Source organism: Amblyomma maculatum, chromosome 7 (genome assembly GCF_055883805.1).
Source record: "Amblyomma maculatum isolate TAMU_Amacu chromosome 7, ASM5588380v1, whole genome shotgun sequence".
Classification (NCBI taxonomy): Eukaryota; Metazoa; Arthropoda; class Arachnida; order Ixodida; family Ixodidae; genus Amblyomma; species Amblyomma maculatum.
The window spans coordinates 129,770,728-129,791,602 of record NC_139350.1 but is presented as its reverse complement, the minus strand read 5'-3'; positions in this window follow the sequence as shown (position 1 = coordinate 129,791,602).

Below are 20,875 nucleotides of genomic sequence, written 5' to 3'. Positions count from 1 at the left end.
TTTTATCAGAAGTGCAGAAGCCCAGAGGGTCTGCTTCTGTGTAGTGTAGTGGCAGTGATTTAGCATTAGTGGAGGTCCTTCATATTGAAGAGGGTAGGACAAATATTCTCCGTACCATCAAGAGATTTGGAACATTGGAAATGCATTACAAGCTGCTCGAAGTGGCTCAGAAGCAGACCCCCTGGTCTCTACACTTTTGACAAAGGCTGTACATAAGTAGAACCTCATTGATATGTTTCCGGTTCATACAATTTTCCATTTCATAGGCTCAAAGTTAAGGGCAGTAGAACATTTCCCATAGTTACACTATTTTTCTCCCGGCTAATACGTTCCTGGATAACACGATTTTCTGGTTACTACGTCAGGAAATTCGACTGTGGTCGTATAATACGTTTTGCGACCAACAGGACATACTAATAAGCGCTCGCGACATGAAAAACTGATCTGCGGGGCTTACCCACCACTGCTTTGCAATCAACAGGATGTACTAATAAGCGCTCGCAACATAAAAAACTGATCTGCGGGGCTTACCTGCCACAGTTGCGTTCCTGCAGTGCTCAGGTGCAAAGGGGCGAAGCACCAATGAAAGCCAACATGTGAGGCACTTGCTTCTGCGGAAACATGACTTCATCAGAAGAAACGTGGTGGCTTCTTTGTGTTGCCTTGGGGGCATATGCGCGAACCATTTGATAACTAAACTATTTGCTTGAATACGAGTGGGCCGGGTCTGAGAAATGCAGCATGAGCAAAAACGCGGCTGCTGTAAGCCATTTCCATGACTTCTCCACATGTCACTGTTGTAAGGGTGTCAAGCATCCAGAAATAGCCAAAGAAGCGATCCTGGTTCGTCTTTGCCTTCTACGAACCGAATTTGTTACTAAATCTATTCTGCGCTTAAGACAACGCAAATATAACCTGAATTCTGTGAGAGATAAAAAAGAAGCTGGTGCATACTGGATGTCCATAAACACTAATCTGCACTTTTATGCAGTTAAAGTCCCAATTCTATATGCCTTTTTACCTCATTCAGCAGTTAAATTTTTCAAAATCAGATGGTTCAGATCTTACGTTTTCCCGAATAATATGTTTTATTCCCACATTTTTAAACTATCAAAAGGGTTTTACTTATGTATCAGATATATCAACTAACACTATTGAAAGTCACTAAAAGTAAAGAGTTCAGAATAGAAAAGAACGTTTGTAGGAACAAACTTTCAGGCTCACCAAACAGAATTTCCTGCAAAACTATTCTATTTCTGCAACTAGAAAAACGTTTGAGGTCAGTGGCAGTGGCTTTTGTCTTGCAGTGTTCTTACAGCTGATGACGAGTAGATGTGCTTTGCAGAGTGTGGGGGCCATATATGCACATGCATGTCATAACATGGCTTCCGTCTCATTTTTTTAACACTGCATACAAGTGCCACCATGGAAATGAGGCCACATCATACTGGCTGAGGAACTGAAAACAAAGAATTAGAGGGACATTTCAATTTACCCCAAGAAGGATACATGAGAGCATTCCTTGTGAGCCCCGACTCACGACCTCGTGGCAGAGGTTTGATTCCAGCACTTGACCATTTAATTACTATTATCAGCGAAATTGCTTGGCTCTGACGTTACAGCCATCTCAACAGATTAGGATTTTCTCGACATAGCGCTGACACCAGGTTTTCCATAAAACAGGACGTTTTTAGTATCACATTGACCAGGTCGCCTAGCTGGACTTCTGATCAGGCTATTTGATAGGTGGAATTGCGCCCAGTATTCGTATAACAAGAAAAGGGAGGAAAATTAAATTGGGAAGGAATCAGGCGCAGCGTAAAATGGCAGCAAGACATGAAAACCTTTTGCATATTTACTTCCTCCACCCTCAGCAGCTGCTGTATGTCGTTCAGCTACTAATTTTGATATTTTCTGCTTTCTCTCCAGCTTGTGTTTATTTTGTTACCCCAGGGACCACTGGAGGCATTACGTAATGAGGACATAAATCAGTACCCTGAGACAAGCATCACCGCATCATAGTTGAAGTTCGAGCGTCTACTGCAAAGGGAACAGAAATTCTACCAGAAACATGGCAATATTGGCAGCAGGACCTCAGCAAAATTGACTTTTTGATGGGTGCAGAGGAAAAGGAGCGCTGCGTGGAGGAGGAAGCAGAGAATTGACCTGCAGGTGTGTTTTTTTCTGTGTGCAATTCTAGGGCTGGCCATGCATGATTCATTCCGAGAGTGAAATCTTTCACACGAAATTGCAAGGCCACCAACAGAAATTACCTGTTTGCAACATAAAAGTATGCCTGCATATTAGATGTATAATGTTTACCTCATAACCATTCAAAGACCTCCTCTACCATCTTTCTAATGCTGTGGATGGATGCCTGCCTATCGGGAACAGTTTATCTGCAACCTAAAAAATAAAACAGTTCCTTCACTTCTCTTTGACGTGTTTGCACAAGACAGACTGCACACCTTTGCTGCTAGTGTTGAGCACTGTGGTGTTGTGGTTGTTCAACTGCTCAGAACAATAGTTTGGAAACAGCAAAGCTTGCACAAGCTTGGCTGTGAAGAGGTGCTCTATTGGGTTTATTTGGCACTGAATGGGCAAATTTTTGCATCCATCTTCGAAAACCACTCTCACCACGTTTGATGCTGGAAGCCATTTACAGAACTGGAGCACTGTTGAACGTGCATACCGTATGTCTGGCCACCTTCACTGCGGTTGCTGGGACCTTCATGCCCAGTCAGTGAAATGGCTTCCAGTTTTATCTAAAATGAATCTGACAAACACACAAGGTGAGGAAACTCCAAAGCTTTTGGCCACCTTCCTCGGCAGATGAATGGCAGCAAAAGTCATACTGGGAGTTCCACAGCAACACCCACCCTTGCTTGCCTGGATCACATGACCATAGGTGGCAGGCTTGTGCTCAGAAGTGCCCACTCTTAAGATCACCACCTGTGTAACAAAGCCTTCCTCATTTTTCATACATTTGTTTGCTGATTAGCTTAACAAGGTCTTTGAATCTAGCAGCCCTGATATTGTAGGCAGTGTAAGAAGGTTACTGCTGCGGTATCATGACATTGCACAGCCACCGCTTTGGAAAATGATGATGCTGGCAGGCTCTCTAGGTTGGGTCAAACTAAGTAAATACTGTATTTTTACAATTCTAACACGCCCCCGATTGTAACACATTGGAAACCATGAAAATAACTTGGCACCGATTCTATCGTGCATAAGAAATAATGCCGTGAACAAGCGTCTGAAAATTGCTTAAAACATTTAATGGAACAAAATCAGCACACACAAACACAACCACGACATGTGAACATCATAGGCGAAGACAGCTCTTTGTCGCTGTTCACCAACCACAAAAGGTCGTCTTGTGCACGCATGACCATTACTAGCGGGAGGATCTTCCACGCACCGTGAATCTTTCTCACAATGTCCCCAGGCATCGCTCTCTTGAGATCGCGTGAAGGCTTGCTCACAAAGCCAGTGGCTGTACATTTCATGCATGCGATCGTTATGGACTTAGTTAAACCATGATGCCACGATTTAAGCACACATCGAGCGCCTAGAAAAACCAAAAAAAAAAAAAAAAAAAAAACACGAGGCGGCTTACCAGAAACGTCCATAGCGGAAGCTAACTGGCTTGCTGATACCGATGACAATGTGGCTGGCCATGATTTATTGAGCTGCTTCGTTTCGGGTTTTTGAGATTTCGGTTTCTGTTTTCAGATTTTTCAGTTTTGAGTCTGATTGTAACGGGGGGGGGGGGGGGGGGGGGGGGGGGGGGGGGGCATGTTTCTTTAAGTGCTTATTTTCGGGTAAAAAGTTGCGTGCTAGAATTGTGAAAATGTGGTACTACCCGAGAAAGTAGAAGCTTGAACAGCTGTCACTGTAGCTGAGTCGATAGAGCACCGAATGCAAAATTTAGAGGTTGTAAGCTTAGGTCCTCCTGCAACATGTAGTTGTTTTTTGCTTCTACTTTATAATCTGTAATTTACAGAAAAGACCTCTGCAATTATTCCAACAAATGACACTGACGCAGCCGAAGAGGCTGCAATTGCCTTAGCAATCTTGACGAGCAAAGAACATGTCATCATTCTCGCTGATTCACTGTGTGCATGCAGAAACTACCAAAAATTTCCAGTATAGCACTTCAAATCCTCCGTCGCACACAGCTCACCACCTTGCAGACACCTACATCATATGGACTCCGGGACACACCCACTTGGAAGGAAACGAGGCCGCCCGAGGATATACTAACTGGGCACCACTTCCAGGGGGATTTCGGAGAACACAGGATGTACCAAAGAAGTGTACTGACATCCTCCTGCATTACAGGTTTGACAGAAGAAAATATTCCCCACCCCACATGAAACTAAACAGAGAAGAAGCAGTCACCCTCCGAAAAATCCAAACTAATAGCCACATCCACGGCACCTTACTACACAGGATCTCGCCCACCACCTACAAATATGAATGCGCATTTTGTAACGTGCCAAACACCCTACAACATATTGTTACGAAGCGGGGATGCAAGGGACCTCATGGTACCATAACCACTAAGGACTTAACCGAAGAGCAGTGGGAGACTCAGCTGTCAAGCCCCAGCCTGGATGATCAGTTTAGTCTGGTCGACCGGACTCGGGAGATGGCTCGGGTTCACAGCTTCCTGGACTCTGGAGACTGCCCACCTAAGGCAAATATTTCACGCCTGCTCTGAATAAATGTTTGTCTCTTTCTCTCTCCAGATACATCATTGCTTCACATTGATCAGCAGGGAGCAAAAAACGCCATGCTTTCCTTTGAGTCGTTTGTTGCTCCCTGGCATCATATGCATCTGTGTGTCAGGAGATTTTAGCTGCAACTTACTATACAATGGTGACCCTGTTGTCCCAGAAGCAGTCCCCTATATATGTATGGTACAAGACATAGAGCTGGTTAGGTGTTGCAAAAGCTGTTACATTATGTCCTAAAGGGACGCATGGCAATGTCCCTTGCATGCACAAAATGACCGTTTGGAGTGCGTAGTACCATACACTGGTGTTTCCTGTCAGCTGTTTGCCTCGGAGTTGGCAGAATGCCTGAGAATTTGTATGCAGTGATGTTATTGTTGCTGCCTATGCCACTCCCAGTCAATTTTTGAACCTCACTAGATTTCCATCCGTTTTGCCATTGGCTGCTCTTGCTTTATTTCTTCTATGGCAGGGGTCGAAAACATGCGGGCCGCATGCTGTTTGCCGCGATCCGCCAGCACCAAAAAATTCCAGCCTTTGTTCCAAAACCATGTGCCAGCTTCATGAGCCAGTGTTGCCACGAGACTTATTTTTCAGCTAAAGGTCCTCATCCCCAGACTGTGCGCATGCTGTGTGGAAAAATGCACAGAGGTACTGTCCCCTGCATGAACCTCTGATGCACCTATGTCAGCAGGCGTCAAGAGGAAGGTACCAGACAACCCGCCCTCTTTTTCATCTCCATGTTTATTATTTTTTAGGATAACTGGCTGTGGCACTTATTAACTATTGTATCCTATCAGTAGCTCTGTCCGGGCCACACTGAACTGGTGCCTGTCTAGATTTAAGGCAAACTGAACCATGCATGGCTTTTGTTTCCTACGAAGTATGGAAGAGTGTGGTCTGGAAACGAGACGTTTCAGTCGATCGTAACTTTTATTGCCATTTAATAATTTAATTTTCTTTTTATTTATTGTCTCTCTAGCTTCTGGCTTGGTAGTGACAAAATTTTTTCAGTGTGACCCACTTAGCAGTACAAGTTTGGCACCCCTGTTCTAAGTGCCCCGTTTATAATTTTCTCCTAATTTCATGCTCCTACCATTCAACTTTCTTTCATGCTAGCTTTGCCATTCTGCATCCCTCTGAATTTGGCACTTCTGCCACTCTGCTGTTATTGGCCATTCAATTCATTCATTTTTCTTCTTTTCATGGTCTGGCCGTTGTGTTTATACTATTTCATTAAGCTTTCCATGAGTCAGTTTCAAACTCGTCTTGCAACTTCTTAAATAGTGTGGTAGTACGCACTGTCCTCTGCATGCATGCATGCCGCTTTCCCACGAGGCTTCATGTTACAGCTGGCCTTGAGTCTGTGGTTACCTTGCCAGTGAACTGTTTGTCTATTTTGGCACCTCAGTTAGCAGTTAGCAATGATATATTTTCATGCATTAGTGACATAAGCCAAGCGAGGGCAAACCTGCTTGTCTGTACTACTAACTAGGAGTGTGTAGCAGGTTATTGGGACACAAAGAACTAAAAACCACCAAAAGATTCAGAATTGCTCAGTCATATTGACTCTTAAAGGAGAGGCACAATGCAAGGATTAGAAGGAAAAGAACTGCATGGCTGAACTATGAAGGTTTGGTTGCCGATCACTCCACCGCAGATACCACATAGCTTAGAGAGCCAGTCACTGCTATAAAGGAAAAATTGATGCAGTGCAACCGCATTCTTTATTTTTTTTTAACCTTTATTCCCTAGCAATTTCTCTCTGTGCCTGTGCTATGTCATGTGCTGTGAAGTGTTCAAGCTGTTTTGCTTCTACTCAGCTGCATCTTTGTACTGATAATTATAAGTTCATATTTTTTGCCTTATTCCTCAGTAAATTGCCTGTCACTGCCATATGCCAAAACTGACAATTCCATCGGGGTTGCATGTGTGGAATGGAACTGGTGTATCATAATGTATAATGAAAAACTTTTATGGCAGCTTTAAATCTTTATCATGTTTAAGCCAGTTATATATAGCAGTTGCTGCCATCCTGTTGACCCTCTTGGCAGCCAACCCACCATATTAAAATCACTCAAATCAGCAAAAACCTTTACTATATTGGGTGTTGGTGATGACATGGCCCTAACTGAGCCTGCTTTCAGGTAATTAAATGGCTACTTACCAACACTTTTGATTTATCCTTCTCTTATAATCTCTTTATGCAATTTTTTTTTCTTTTTCAGTTATAAGGTTTCATTAGGGGTAAATATTGAATGTTTCGAATGAGATTAGAAGGTTGAATATCTGATCAGTGATAAAAAATATCTTAAAATTAAAAATAGCAAGCATTCTTTGTCTTGTTTATTTCAGAATTCGTTGCACAGAATCACGTATACTTGCTGAACAATTCAGAATAAATTCCATACATGATTCTGTCTACCATGGTTTCTTGCACAGGAAGGACTTGCATGAAGCCAGTTGGAGCTGTTATACCACTACTGAATACAGTATACTCTCCTTAATTCAACCTTCAAGGGGCCGTCGACTTAACCGAAGCCTCAGATTATTTAATCGGCCAGAATAAGCTTTCGAAAACCATTCGCATCACAATAATTTTTTTTCTAGTGAGCAGCTGCATGGTGGCTGCCTGCATCTGAAAGAAACAGAAGTTAGAACAACGACTTTTACTGATTTCATCAATTGCTTCGCTTATCGCACTTTGAGCACTGCCGGAAGACCCTCCCTACAAAGGGAAGGTCCAGTCACAAAATGTCCCCTTTGCATTTTGAGGATGCTTCACTGCATAATCCACGCGGTCAAGCGTTTGCGGTGAAGCGTGCTGTACAGTGAAATTTTTGGTATCTTCGGTAATTTTCGAATATCAATTTTTCGAACACGAATCAAGTAAGACACATTAGATTTGTATTCGACATTCGAATATTCGCACACCACCACATTTTGTGTTTACATGAACACAGCTTGGCTACGAATCCAATGCTAGCTTGATTCCATGTGAAAACTAAAGCTTTGTATCAACGAAACGTCGTCTTTCGCCGTCACAGCATTAAAGTTGAAATGCATGGGGCACAGTCAAGCACTGCAATACTGCACACGGTGCACCTCCACTTCTTACCTCACGCTTTGCACTGCCCAGTGCTATGAATGTTTAACCGTTTCTTCCCTTCCCTATCTCTTGCTGCATTTTAATTCTATTTTACTTTTTCAACAGACTGCACTGCCTTCTTTTCAATTTCATAGCCAGTTTGTTTGTTTTTTTTTTTTTCTTCCTTCGCACAGGATGCTTTGACTCACAGCTCCAAGGCCCTCGTCGTAAAGCTTGCTTCTCCTGAAAGCTGCTGAGCCTGGTGGTAAAGCCATAAAAAAAAAAAGTTTTACCCTAAGTATTTTTCTCCAAATAAAAAATTTGTATCGCAATCCTAGGTTTCACCTGCACCGTAATGTTATTTTATGGGAAGTACGTAGGTGCGTACAGACACAGTTTAAATATTTTGGAGCAATAGCACAAGAAGGCAAGGGACCAAGAACGAGTAGACACACACGGCACTGTGTATGTCTACTCGTTCTTGGTCCCTTATCTTTTTGTGCTATTGCTCTGTAGTATGAACCAACAAGCCCTAATTTCCATGTTGCTCAAGTTTAAATGTCTTTACTATAAAGAAAAAATAATCTACAGTTGTCTATAGAAGACTAACTGGGACTTCAGTTTTACACTATACTATATCAGAGTTTGCTATAGCAAGGTTCTGCTATGTGTTAGCTTGGATGATGAGCTTTTGACTGCCACGAGGAGCATTCTGTATACAACCCCTTGAAGACACTCGATTTCTTTTGTTCAGCTGCTCATATTGACACAGGAAGTTCACAGGTGGCATGGAAAGCTTTTGAAATGCTCGTCAAGGCCTTTCAAGCCCTGTGTAGGAATTTCATGTCAACTGTGTGGAATTCATGTCAACTGGAATTTCATGTGTGTAATTTGCAAGCAAAAATATAAGAGGTGTACCTGTCTTGAGTGGACAATCGTAACAAAATGACTGCTAAGTAATTAAGTAACCCTTAACTCATGCTTGCAATATATAGAAGGTAACAGCAGTACTGCACTGGGAAAAAGGGCACTTTGTTGTAAGCGGGTCTCCCTTATGTCCTCCTAGACATACAAAGGGATCATGTTACTGGAGTATCTGGTCTGGGCTTTTCGTTTGGTACAACATTGGCTGTCAGATTTGCCAAGTGTGTGCTATATTTAGGAAGTTTATGGATGTGCCCTGGACTGGAAACAGAGTTCTGAAGCACATGACTGGGCTGCTTTCAAACGGGGTTGAAAAAGCTGGGGTTTGCACACACAATTGTTTACCAACTGCATAACTTACTCACTCTACACAAGAAAATAACAGAAAGGAGAACAGTAATCAGCGTTTTCTTATCCCTCTCCCGCAGCCGAGGAAAACTTTATCCTTGTAGGTCTGCGCATTTATGATTGCTTCGTGAGCAAAAAAAAAAAAAAAAAAAACGTTTTCTGTGCACAAATTGCAAAAGGTGACTGTGCCTACTCCCACTTATTTGAAATGTTATTGGCGTGTCACACTTAATCTAGCACCGGCATCGCATTGCGCTAGGACTCACCGTCCCTCTAACAGGCAAGCAAAATAGAGACTACAAAATACTAAAACACAAGATTAAAAGCCACACGTTCCTAACTCACAGCTAAGTTAAATGCCTAAAAAAATGGAAGTCCCCCTTGGAAAGTACCATGTAGCAAATCAGGCAGGGAGATAGCAGAGGCTAGTGAAATCACAGAGAAAGCACATGATGGTGTTAGCACGCCATCGGTGTTTTAGAGCGCAGCTCTGTGGCGCCTGTTCCTGGGTTTCGCGTCATTGTCGGCCTCGTAACCAGCTCCGCCCCCCTTTCGTCCCCCCAGTTCGAGCCGGCGCTACGGCAACTGGAGCCTCGCAAGAAGAGGGAAGGGGGGGGGGGTACACTCAGCGGCGAAGCGCGCAACAATTGGAGAACACGAGGAAAGGGGGGTCGCCAGAGGCAGCGCTAGCAGCGACTGACTGATGGCGCTGCCGCCGCTATCGAATCCAGACAGCGTGACTGCGTAGAACACCGTCATGCAGAAAGAGGAGGAGGGCCTTTTCCTGTGTGGCGGTGAGGGTGCTCTCTGGCTGCCAAAACGCCGGCTCGCTGTCAGCAGATCACGGTGCATCCCGTTCTCACTCGCTTCACTCGCTAGCGGCGTCAGCAGCATCAGTCAGTCGCTGCTATCTGTTCGTCACGCAACGTTCCTATGGGCCCACGCGCTGCCTCCCGCAACCTTCCGATAACTCAATTGCTCTCTTCATTTCTTCTACCACAAAGCTTCTTTCATGACAGCCAAGAACTGTTAGTGGATTGTTTCTTGATGGAATACGTGTGAAAAATTAAAAAAAAAAGTTGTCTGTAATTGTACATACGTGTCTTGCTCGAAATCTTTGCCTCTATCTATCGAAAAGGTGAAGCAGCCAATGAGCTGCGCTCAAATTTCGCATTAGGAAGTAACATAATCTTCGATAAGTTTTTTTTTAATGAAAAAGAGCGCAATTTTTAGGCATTTAACTTAACAGTAAGTTACGAATGTGTGGTTTTTATGCTGTGCCTCTGGTATCTTGTGTTTTAGTATTTTGTAGCCTCTGCTTTGCTTGCCTGTTCGAGGGAGGGTGGGTCCTAGTGCAATGCAATCCTGGTGCTAGATTAAATATGACACCTTTCTTTCCCTTTCGCTGCTGCACATGCACGCTGTACGGTGCATACATATGCTGTGCGCAGCAATAAAGTTTTGTTCAAGTCTGCGCTTTGTGGCGTCTCCTCTCTTGTCCATGTTCGTATTCATGCCGTGTGATTGTAAGCAAGGTTTGAATCTTGAAGTTTAATAAGTACTGAGAAAGCCAGCAGCAGTCTTCCAATCATCTGTGATGTGATAGTGAAAAAGTGCTTCCAAAACGGACTTGAGTCAAACCAAAGAATTCCAACTCTCTGTTGGAGGTTGAAGTGAAGCAGTACTTATTTTTGTGGTGGGACAGTATGTCACTGTCTACAAGGCTTTAAGCATTTCTCACATTCTGTTTTTTTACATGTAGTTACCGTCACATCACTGGAAAAAAAAAGTGTGCATTTTTCGAGGTTACTGTTATCATGCTGAATATGCTCCGGTACCTGATTTCATCAACACCACATGATCATATAAACTATTGATGCACCCTCCAGCTTTCCCGCAGCTAATCGGTGTACATCCCAGAAGCATTACATGACACATATTTTTCTTATTGGTGCTGATGCCAGCTTTGCTTGCCTTATCTTTGTTGGCTAGTAAGTACAAATGAGACAGCTTGCAGGGCACAGAAGAAAAAAAAAAAGGAAGAAACGTCAGTGTGGAATCAACTTTCTTTGCACCCTTCTCAGGTTGTGCAAGGCTAGGCTGCACTCTCCTATGTAAACCTATCTAGGGAATCTAGTTTTAAAGCTGTTGGCAAGTAAATGTGGCGAACACTGCAGCATGTCTGACTCCACAAGATGCTTATGTGATTCAATGAAACATCAAATGTTTAAGCACCTTTTAGGGGTTATGTACACATTGTTCAGTACACATTGTTTTAAAAAAGCTTCAAAATTACATATTATACCTTGTCACAGTCTTTCTCACAGTCTCTGTGAAACACGAAGAAACATATTTTGGGATGTTTAGCTCGCATGTGTTTCTATGAGTCGTGCTACCACCTCACGCCGCTAGTGAAGGGCGGCTCCGATGTGCATGTTTCCGTTTATAAAATGCACCACCCTTGAAATTATGTTTAATTCTTTCATATTTTGTTCTAGGATGTGTAGACCTTTTCACTATCCTGGGAGAAACCAGTTTAACTGGGCTGTGAAGCAGGCGTGGAGGGGAGAATCCGCAGCTTTTCCCTGTGTTATGAGCGCAGCCCAGTCTCCAATATTGCAGCGCCCTTTGGCCAGTTTTGAAAAGGTCTATATATGGTTTGTCTTCACAAAGAGGCACCATCATAGGCACACTGTGAAATTGGAAAACTGCTTTCAAAGCTTTTGTCTAGTCTACATGCATTCTTACAGACTCTCTTTGTCACTCGCTCAGAATCCCTCTCCTTTATTATCCTCTAGCTAGTGCCTTGTTTTCACAGGCAGTGAAAGGCCTGTTCATATATTTTGATGACATCTTTAAAAAATATGCATTGCTTTTCATCAGCGAATGGCCGATGTTTTTGCTTCCTGCCACTATGCTTCCACTTACACACATATATATGTAAGTTTTTGCTCTCCAGCAATCGTGCCCTTGATTCACCGAGGCCAGCATTTTCAGCTTCATCAAAAAATAGTGTAGAAAGCCCTGGTTTGCATGGACACATAAATAGTGGAGGAAATTGACATCTTCATTTGTTTTTTTCCCCATAAACTTTGTCTAGCTACATGGCTCTATTCTGCAAAATATGAGCTCAAGTTCATGCTTCTTCTTTTATATGGCTATTGCTATCTTTTATGCTCACTAAAGGAGCATAAAAAGGCTGAGCACAACTGAGCTTAATCTTACTAGGAAAAATATTGCAAAATGACAGTGATCTCGCCACTTTTTATGTTATACGTGAATCTAGAAAGAACCTTTGAGGCATGGAACTGTGCAGTGCTACAAGCCAATTCAAATTTATTTTTCAACTGAACCGAATCCGCCTCGCATTCGGGAGGTACCAGGTTCGATCCCTGGTGCTGCAGGGTACCCACTGGTTTTCAACGAGTACAAGCTTTCCCCCAGCCTGGTGCTGCTCTTTGGGGTGAAATGCTTGAAAAAGGAGTCATAGGTACCAAATAGTTGCACCGATGGGACAGGGATTCATTCTGCCATCGGACAACAATAGGTCCGCCTCGCGCAGCAAAAGAGCCACATAATGGGCTTTTACCGTGTGAGGCAGACTTATTGTTGTCTGATAGCGAAACGAATCACTGTCCCATCTGCGCAACTATTTGGCAGAAGAGTTACAGCTCGCCAAACAGTATATCCCCCGGGCTTACATGGAATTGCCCAGGCCGAGCCCATTCCCAGGAACTAAGTCCCACAAATAGCGGACACCCAGGCCAGGGACCGCTCCTGTACCAATTTACGTTTGGTCAGCATCAAGCTGTCAAAATGAATCCTGTCGGCTCTCCCACCACACGTGGCAGACCAGTCCATTACTGCCGCCGCGTTGGTCATATGGGTCGCACCCACGTGCTCGGGCAGGCAGGGTTGCAACAGCCGTGGTGCACTTCCAAGACGTGCACCCTTGCGAGACGTTGCAGCATCCCCGACTTCGGTAACTCTCTTTGTGCTGCGCTCCAAGCGACAGCCCAGTTCTAGCACGTTTTGGTAAGTGTCTTGGTTTTGACACTGGCCCCGTTGCTAGAACCCTGCAGGACCTACCGCCTATGTACCGGAAGTGCGAGTGGAGGCTTCATCCTACACCTCTCGGGTCTCACAGCGGTACTACTCACGGACTCTCAAAGGGTGCTTGTACCAATTCTGCTTTTGCTTCATCTTCACTCTCTTAGCCTACTGAGATGCCCGAAGGCCCCAGCGTTTCCCAGGATGTCCCTAGTTTCCTAGAGAGGTAGTGAGGACAGTCTCTAACAGTGCCTCCATGCGTCCTCATGGGCTGGGTTACACAGGTTTGCCCCTACCCCTGGTGACTTTATCCAGCAGAGGTTCTCCTGCGGCGTCTTTGCATGGAGACTTAGCTGGCACAGCCCATTCCTGGACTGCACTGGCGGGTGAACTCACTCTTATTTACCGCTGCAGGGGGGGTAGATCACTTCCAACTGTAGCAGTTTTCTTTTTGGATTACAGGGAGTCGGGAGCTGCCCAGCCTTATCCCTAGTCTCGTTTCTCTATAGGGACATCATCGGTAAAGGCTGCAGTCTTCAATGGACCCGCCGCAGCGGTCCATAAGCCCCAGAATCTATTTCACTTCAGTGAGTTAGACTTCCTCAGAGTGCACCAGTGAGGTTCCAGTCTTATGTCTGAGCATCCACCAACGTGGCCTCCTATAGACTGGATTATAGGAGTGCGCAACTGCTCTCAGCCTTATTTCTCAAGACTTCATCGCCAAAGGTTGCACCCCGCTCAGTTACAGGAGGACGCGGCCCCTCCCAGTGACCAACCTGAAGTCAGTCCATCCATCATCGAAAAGAATGTTTTAGCTTGCTCGATTTAATGCTACCAGCCTGACCTGTCCGTTTTCAACAGGCCACAGCTGAGTCCTCTTTGCCTCCGCAGAGGGCTCTCGGGGGCAAGTTCACCCGTGTTGTGGTCCCGCTCCAGCTGCCCTGTGGCCTGGACTTACGGGCCCGTGCCAGACATGGGCCTGGCTATGCGAGGAAGACCTTATGCAACACAACTTCCGTCCCAAGTTGCGCCGATGGGACAGTGATCCATTCCACCATCGGACAACAATAAGTCCGCCCCTCGCGCGGCAAAAACTCGTTATGTGGCCTATGACCCCTTTCCCAAGCATTACACCCCAAAGAGCCAAGCACCAGGCTGGGGGAAAGCTTGTACCTATTGAAAAACCAGTGGGTGTCCAGCGGCACCAGGGATCTAACCTGGTACCTGCCGAATGGGAAGCGGATGCTCTACCAAAAGGCCATCGCTTTGGTCAAATAGCTACAAGCTTTCCCCCGGCCTGGTGCTCAGCTCTTTGTGATGTAATGCTAGGGAAAGGGGTCATAGGTCCCAAATAGTTCTGCCGATGGGATAGTGATCCGTTCCACCATCAGACAAAAATAAGTCCGCCTCTCACGGCAAAAGCCCATTTATGTTGCCCTTTTTTTTTTGCGAACCAACGTTTTTGGTCCAGAGCCCCTTTTTCCAAGCATTTCACCCGAAAAGAGCCAAGCACCACTCCAGGGAAAGCTTGTACCCATTGAAAAACCGGTGGCTGCCCGGTGGCACCAGGGATCGAACCTGGTACCGCCCGAATGCAAGGCGGGTTCTCTACAAGGCCACCGCTTCAATTCAAACCAAGAACAGTAGTTTTCCCAGATGGGTGGTTCAATTCCAATATGCTCCCTGGAAAACCCAGATGTTTTAGGAGGGTTCAGTTTCATATTTTTTTCTTTTTTTAAATTCAGTGTTTCAAGCAATACTTTTGTGGTGAAAATATACTAAGTGCAAAGCACTGCTTTTGCGGTTAGGTTATCTGGCCAAGGTACAGCCCTATCCACGGAAAGGTGATTGGTCAAAAAGTGGATGGGGAGGGAAGATTTTTTTTCTGTTCCCAGCATCTCCTGTTGCAGTGGCACTTGTGTCAAGACACGGTATTGTTGTCTCAGTAGTACTCTTGTTAAACACCCTGTGCTTAGAAGAGGAAACTCCCAGGCGTAAAAGATGACAGACTTGCACAGTGCTACTGCACCTCCTCCGTCACTCATGCAGCCAGTGTCCACCAAGTGGGCATGTTGACATAACTGACTTAAACTAGGTGCATTCTCTTTTTTTCTGAAAAAATTAACAGCAATTACATGTGTAGTAGCGCAGAATATGAGTTACGAGTACTAGCAGTCCTAAATGATGTTAAATTGCTGCTCAGAGCATGGGTATGAGGACATCAGAATTGTTTGCCTTTGATGCCAAAAGGTCTTGTTCAAATCACAGTTACACTTGAGCTGTCTGGTAGACCTCACTACCAAGTGGCATCCACCTCTTGCTCACACGCCTCTGTATCTCGGCATCACTGGTGGGCAGCGTCTTCCCTCTCGCTGATGAAGCTCTCTGGGTAGCTGTGCCGAACTTGAGGGTTTTCAATTTTCTGGCAATAGCTTTGTTTCTTGCCAAATTGCCCTGGGATCTTGATGCCAGAGATAAATGGCTTTGGCCTGCCATTCCTTCGTTAATGCTTGGACAACAGCGATGCTGCTTGCCAGCTCTGGCAGCTTCACTGCCGCCCTTAGTCCGAGCTTCTGCCCGGTGGTGTTTCTCCCAGAGTGAGTGGGAAGGCATAGAAGTATTGTATTGTTCTTTGCCACAGAGTTCACATTTTTGCAGCATTTTTTCAGGTTTCCCGACCTGAACACATTCAAACTCCATGAAAGATGACATGCGGAGACCAAAGGAAGATAGTAAAGCAACAGCTATGTTGTCAACAAAAGGTTACAAGTGTCTTCTTTCAACACCTCCCTCACCACATCCCTATGCAGCCTGGTACGCCTGGCATGTGTATGGTATGTACAGGGTCGTCCACTTCTAGCTAGAACACGGTTACTGCTTTTAAAGCAACATTGTATCTGACGCAGGCAGATATCGATGCAAAGCAATGCAAGCACACAGAGACACGGATGTGCTGCTTCACATGGCCAGCCACTTTAGATTACTGCGTGGCCGGGTCGGATGCAATGTTGCTTTAAAAGCAGTGACCGTGTTCTAGCTAGAAGTGGACGAGGCTGTACCTTGTGCCACACGTTTGACACAGGGGCTTTCACTAGTAGCTGGATGGTGACAAACCAGCAGTTCTCTCCCGACTCTCAAAAGGGCATTCTTTTCCAAAGAGTGTTGGGGCTGTTTTATGACTTTGGCTCCCACCTGTTAGATTTTCTTTCAAGTTGTTCCGTTTCTTTCAAAGTGTAGCTGTGGTGTTTACACAGTTTATCTCATTCACATCTTCTCATGACAAACGCTTCCACTCCTTTCCTACGACCCTTTGCATTAAAAGCTAGTGCTATAAAACAACAAACACTGCCACATCTGTCTCAGATTGAATTAGTTGCTTAGAAGCTTCCATTGCTGTTAAATAAAGCACTTTGGAACACTGATATGACTTAAGAATTTTGCCATTAACTTTTGCACTGCAATTACTGATGCAGTGGCAAGTGCACATTTTCAGCAGAGATGATGTAACAGGAAAGGCCATCACACAGCCAGTGCCTCTGCATTTGTTGCTGTAACCATTCAGCAAGGACTGAATTAGGCATGCCTTGAACACTTCCATAGTGGGAATGCAGCACGCACACCTGCTGTGTAATATGCTGCAAGGGAATAATATAATAGTAATAATAATTGATTCACAGGAAAGGAAAGGTGCAATATCTGTCACACTTGCTCTGTGGACACCTGAACCACGCTGTAAGGGAAGGGAGGAAGGTGGGAGTGAAAGTGGAAAGAGAGAAAGGGGAGCCGGTAGTGGAGGGCTACGGACTAATTTCGACCACCTGGGGATCTTTAATGCGCTGACATTGCACAGCACACGGACGCCACTTCGTTTCTCCTCCATCGAAACGCAGCCACCGTGGTCGGGTTCGAACCCGAGAACTCCGGCACAGTAGTCTGGCATCTTACCACTGCACCACCCCGGCGGGGCCAAGGGAATCCCCACCAATTGCACTTTTATGCAAGTTGCTAGCTGTGCATCTACACTAATGAAGCAATGGTCGGCACTCACACAGCCAGTTTCTTTTTAAAAAAAATGGATCCTAAACAATTCACAGTTCGTGGATAGCTGCACGGCACCACTGGCACCATGCAAAAGGCACCTACTCGTAACCCCTTGCTGAAGGACACATTCTTGATTGTACCCACTTCCCAATTCATCTGGATAGCCTACCATCTAATCTGCTAGTTGGCCAACAAGGATGTTTTCACCTGCGATGCAGTCAGCAATCATGATCCATTCAGGGTTTAAAGGCCAAAAGTGTTTCGGAGCAGGCTTTGTACCAAGCAAAAAAGTAATTTGGTGCAGTTTTTTTTTGCATTTTGTAGCTGGAGTTTGATAGAAAGCTAAAACTGCGACTACATAGGGTGTTTAAACCAATTTGATGCCATAGTTCAGAATATTGCGTGCTGCATAAAAATTTGAATGGTGCAGGCTTTTAGGCAGTCATCTTGGCCGGGTCTGCATATTTCTTTAAATGTGCCCAAATTGTCTTGTTTAACCAAGAAAAATGAGCAACATTTTGTATCAATGTTTGCTTATTGCAGTACAAATGTACATATTATTTCATGGCCAAGTAGAGGTTTATAGTAATCTTATATGAGCACGCCTCTTGTGACAAATTTTATGACGTATGCAAGGTGCTATCCTCAAGGGGTGCCATTATATTCCTGCACTTATGGGTTTGATGTTGCCATGTGCTTTTCACATGCTTCTCTGCTTCGTCCCAAGTTATTGTAACAAAGAGAGTGGGTTGAGGTTTCTTCACACCGCAGCTCTAATATAAGCTCGCATGGTCACTGACGTCTGGAGGCGACACGTGCATGATGTAACCATATGCCAGTCCACTGAGAATGCTACCCCAACATTGGAAGGGGCTAAATTTAGATATAACTCCTACCTACACAGGTCTACTGTCTAGGCTACAAGTTCAAGGTAACGTGAAAACACTGTGCCAACAAGCTAAAAGCACTGGTGTCAGCAGTGTTACAGCAAGAGCGAATGAGGTCCATGGAATCACGGTATCACCCAGCTGAAGTGTGTCCGAAACCAAAATTGTGTGTCTGCATGTTGGATGGTAGTACCCTCAGCCTTTTTACATTTGCCGCGGCTCTGGATTGCCGAAATAGTATTTTAGTGTAGCCTTGGCACAATTTCATCGAACAATAACCAATTTGTAGCAAGTTTAACGCAATGGCACAGACTGACACAAATTTCAGCATTCCCACCACTGCTAATTTAGCTGTTTCTAGTGAAGCTCAGTGCCCCCGTGCAGTTCCACATTGCTGACATGTGACCTTAAGTTTCTGGGAAAAAAAATGATCAGATCTGTGCTACAGGGTGTTGAGAAGAAACAAACCTGACACATGCCGTCTCACCTGTTTCCTTTTCTCCAGTGATTCAAGCACCGCCTGTGATGAGTTCCGCAATATATGTTTTGTCAAGACTAAATGAGGCTCAACTGACATCCATGAGCATGCGTATGAAGAACCCGACGGCTTTGTGGAACCTACTGACTGTCACCTCAAATAGCCGAAAAGCTCTTGCTAATCGATGATCTGTTAGAAACTGTGTATTCCGATTGGAGCACTCCACCAGTTGGGCACCAATACCAGCTGCTACACGGAAGGGATAGTGCAGAGGGCCTTGGCCACCAGAAACATTCAGTGCATGGAAGTGGTTGCAGGACAGATGAATGCATGTCTAGGACCCAATATTTGTGCTTGCGTACAGTCGCTCTGCATAGTTTTCGTCTTGATTAGGAAAAGCTCGAAGAACAACGTGCAACCAGTGCACAATGAATTTTGCTATGTCGTAGAGCACAGTGCGACACTGGTATGCACGATTCTTGCTGGGCCTACTCCTTTTACTGTGCTATTCAGTGTAGAGCTTCACCAAAATTTTTTGCTTATATTATCTCGTGTCTCTCGTCAATTATGTTTCATGTGATTTGGCATGAAGCCTCACTAAAACAGACAGATCTTTGCTTTACGTTTCTCTCTTTTCCTTCTTTGCAATAAAAAAATGCACTTCTTGCACCTTGCCTGCTGCAAATCCTGGTATGTATAAAGTCTGCAGCAAAGTTTCTAGCCGTAAATTTGCTGAGCTTTGAAGCAAGGAGCACAGATAGTGCGTATCAGCTATTGGCACGGCACCGAAATAATACTAGTAGCCACAAAAGTGGCAGCGAGGGCTGCATACTATGATGCACAAGCGAGATCACACTTATTGGTTCGCTGCACAACCTATGGACCTGCTGTTGCCATTCTCAGTGTGGACGGATGAGTGCATGGCTGTAGTTGGGAAAGTTATTTGTGTAGCACTCACAATTAATGTGTCCTCCTCAGTGTTTTGCATTTAGCCAGCCCATTCAATCTGTTTCAGCTCTTGACAAATATCACACGGAGATCATGTTTTTCCTCCTCCCCGGCTTATGGATGCAACCATGGAGTAGGGAGGAAACCTTACAAGTTAAAATGTGAGGTTCTTAGTCAAAAATCAAACAGAGCATGACCTTTATTACTAGATTTCTTGTACGCTTGGCATGTTACAAAAGGGTTCCTTATAATGGGAGAAAAATTTTATTGTGATGAGGGTTCAACTTTACAGCTAAATATGAACTTCAAAATCCTTGCAACCCTTTCAGGGCATTGCAAGGATACAAACTTTTGTGCGTAAAAGAGGTGGAGACTTATCTGTGAAGCTTGAAAGTGTGGCCGAGCCGTGCCCACTAAAGGATTAACTGAGACACCATGAAATTGAATGGAGTGAATAATGCCTGCGGAAAAACTTTAATTTGTCTTTGTTCATAGTACTTGCTTTGGCACAGCTTGGTGATATTTATGTTTTTAAAATGGCTCTACACAGCCATATCTTCTATACCCTGTTTTGCCTTTGAAGCTGGCACTATATGCGGGATGATCTCATTTTAGAGCACAGCTTTTAAATGAGCTTTTTTAAAAGCCCATAGTGTTTCTACAAGTATTCAAAGAAGTAAATGTTCCAAAAATGCCTTTTATTGGTACCTTAACATATGTTCAAGCCAGTAATTGCATGAACTTATATGAAGCATAAATTACAGTAATGGGAATATTTTTTCCTGCGAGCTCGGACAGGTGTCCTACCTAAAGTGCGCTAAGCAGGGACCAGCGGAGAGGTGAACATCGCACATGAACCCATGACCTATTGTAATCCTTTGAAGTCTGATAGTATCAGCAGTGCTTCAATGAAATACCGCCTTTAGGGAAATGGGGTTTTCCCAGCTTTTTGATAAAAGTGTATCATGCAGCATTGGCGTCTCGTTTCCTACTAGTGTAGCCCTGCCGCTCACGAGCTGCACTCATCAGAAAGACATCACCAGAACCTTCATCGTAACCAACATTTGAGAGTGGCTACAGCAAAGAGCTCTTTGCAAGAGCAGTCGAGAATAAAGTAAAGGAGATGCATCCACCACTATCGAGACTTTCGGTTGACACTGTAATACTTTCGGAGCTAGTAAAAAAAGGTCTGGTGCCTGCATATAATATATGTAGTTGTTAATAGCCACAAGCCACTGCGGGTCAATTTTAGATCAAACACTTGGTTCTTTTTTCAGACAGTCACTATATGTGAGCGATTGAAAGCAGCCATCTTGATCTTTCAAGCGAATAACATCCACTAGTTCTTCAATATAGTCTTCATTGCCTGTTC